We start from the raw sequence: 2783 nt of genomic DNA, 5'->3' as shown, positions 1-2783 counted from the left end.
CTTGAGACTTTTGTTTGTATAAATATGTGTGTAATTTCCTTGATGCAAGATAATAGAATATATTTGAGTGTGTGCTATTTTATCTTGGTATCAGAGCCCATGAGGGCCTAGCCCGTCCTGGGCTAAGGAAATAAAGAGTTTAGTGTATGTCGTTTGTCCATCAGTTTTTTTTTTAAACACATCATTTCACAGAATGGATCGTTTGAGCAGTGGATATCTGCATTTTTGGTGTGATCAGTTAAAAGATTGCAGCCTCCGACAATCGATGGTACAGTGAAAGTGGAGGGGAGAAGCGGAGGAGCGTCTCTGCACTGAACTTGTCCGATCTGTGGCTCTTTAGCGGTTCTGTGGATGGATTTCCGCTCTGGAGAGCGTGGCATAGCTAAAAGAGAAGAGATGTTGGAGCTGTCAATTCTGATTTATTCTAGGCTAAGCACTGAGAAAGGCTTTCGTTAGAGATGGTGACAGATTTTCCAGAACCCATTGAAGAGATAGTACAGTCCAGTTCCCCTGACACATTGACTGTATCAGATCTAAGTCACGGTGAAGGAACTGTTCTTCAATTCCTGACGTGTTGTTGATTCGCAGTCGCTATAGTTGACCATAATGAAATATGCGATACTGAAATGTGAAGAGCAGAGATGACGGATTCGTTGGAGGAATCAGTGGAGGCCAAGTTTCAACTGTTACTGGTCGAAGCTATTCAAGCCTTAGATCTGTGAAGGCATCATCCGGTGAAGAGGGGTAAGCGTGGATCGGCCCACAGCGTGGATGTGGCTGGATCAGCGTGCATCTGACATCTGAATCGTGGAGGCTCTGTTTTGGTGTGAGGACGCATTTGGTTGGAGCTGAGGAAGAGCGACGGTTGTGGCTGATGCGTGTGAGACGAGCTTGGAGCATATTGTTTTCGGGATTGCAGCTTCGGCTCAGAAATGGAAACAGAGGAAACCCTACATCGATCTACGGGATCGGTCTGTAAACGAAACAGGGTTTCCCGGGCCACCAATCAGAATCTCTGAGGATACCTCCCACTTTAACTATACTCATCCCCAAGAATTGCGCTCTGCTATTCGGATTTCTCGGATTGTTTCAGAGACTTTCAGATTGGGGCTCCCTGATGTCAGGTGGTTTGTGATGGGAGACGATGATACATTTTTTGTGCCGCAGAATCTGGTGCGAGTGCTCGCCAAATATGATCACAATCAGTACTATTACATCGGCAGCAATTTTGAATCTACTGATCAGAATGCGATGCATTCTTATGGAATGGCTTATGGTGGAGGGGGTTTCGCCATCAGTTATCCACTGGCCAGAGCCCTCGAACAAGTCCAGGACGAGTGCCTTCACCGCTACCCCATTTGTATGACAGCGATCAGCGCGTGCAGGCCTGCTTGGCCGAGCTAGGGGTGCCTTTAACCAAAGAGCCTGGATTTCATCAGTTCGACATTCATGGAAATCGTTATGGGTGTTGAACTATTGGCTCGTTCTACCAATGTTGTTGTCTGCAGAGGTGGAGGAGCTGGACCGAGTCCTCAAAGGTGGGCTGTGGGCTATGATTTGTTGAGAGCTGTCATGTTGCAGCAATCTGCAGCCTCTTTGAGGGATCTAATTTTTTTTTTAGGCAAGAGTTGTGTGGGAGTCTGATCCCCAAAGGGCATCTCTCAGGTACAAACCTGTGTATCCAGTCATGGACACTTTGTTGCTCTGTTGATGGCTCCCGGCCCCTGTTCCGTCCTGTCAAATCCAACCAACAGACTCACTACACGTAAAGCTTTCACTACTCGAGCTGCATCAGGCGATCCCTTTGCTCCAAGAAGAAGGTCGCACGAGATCCGCTACCGTCAGGTTTCTGAGACTCGGCGGAGCTTTAACTAGAGCCTTCACAGATCGATCCATGGAGAGTATATTATATGCATTAGCTGAAGAAGAAAAGCCTTGTTCTAGAAGGTTTCAGTGCAGGTCGCAGCAGCTGTCATTTACAGAGAATTTTTTCTAAGGGCGTAGGGTTCAACAACGACCACAATAAAAGACGAATTCTTAATTCTGGCAAGCGACGGACTCTGGGACGTGCTCTCAACGAAGTCGTGTGCGAGGTTTCCAGGAGATTTCTGTCGAGTCGATCACACAAAAGCTACAACGTTCTTCAGGTAGAGGGCCGAGATGACACTCCCACTGTTCACCGCAGCATTGTTGTCAAACCTGGTGATTGCTCGAGGTAGCCAAGTCAATATTACTGTAGCTGTCATGGATTATAGAGACATAGAAGGTGGAGCAATGTGCATCACCAGATACGCAACTACTTGTTCTGCTTTAGAGCCCACGGGAATCGTTGCTCATTGTTGAGCGTGGAGAGCAGCTGCAGCGTGGTGAGTAGCTGAATGTGTAGGAGAGTGGCCGATTGTGTTGGTGAACATGCTCATCATGTTGGTGAGTGAGATGCAGAGGTAGGGGCTTCTGTTGTTGAGGAAAGAAACCAACAACTGCATTCTTCATTCAAGGAGGAGAGAAACTTTGTGTTCGATTTGAAGGGAGAAGCATGGTTTTTTGTGCATACTTGGGTAAATGTTTTTTTTTGGAGAAGTATTCTTTTTTTTGGAATTTAAATTGATATACATATTGAGATTAGCCACCTCAATATGAAGTTATTTTGTTAGAATTGGCTATTCTAACAAATGACAGGTTCATGGAGTTCCAAGAATTTATTTGACAAAGATGCCCAAGATGTGAACTATGAAAATACGGGATAAAGGAGCAGCAACAACGTTTATGGTGGACAACAAAGT

The 2783-nt window shown here is 45.9% G+C and overlaps 1 pseudogene; it reads left to right on the top strand.

Annotated features, from left to right (window-relative positions):
• Nucleotides 1-458: 458 nt before the first annotated feature.
• Nucleotides 459-1472, top strand: LOC149176674 (uncharacterized; annotated as a pseudogene).
• The last annotated feature ends 1311 nt before the right edge of the window (nucleotides 1473-2783 follow it).

The sequence above is a fragment of the Pinus tabuliformis genome, chromosome 4_1 (genome assembly GCF_031772625.1).
Source record: "Pinus tabuliformis cultivar Carrire ecotype Pingquan chromosome 4_1, CPIR1, whole genome shotgun sequence".
NCBI classification, from domain to species: domain Eukaryota; kingdom Viridiplantae; phylum Streptophyta; class Pinopsida; order Pinales; family Pinaceae; genus Pinus; species Pinus tabuliformis.
This window is presented reverse-complemented; position numbering and strand designations above follow the sequence as displayed.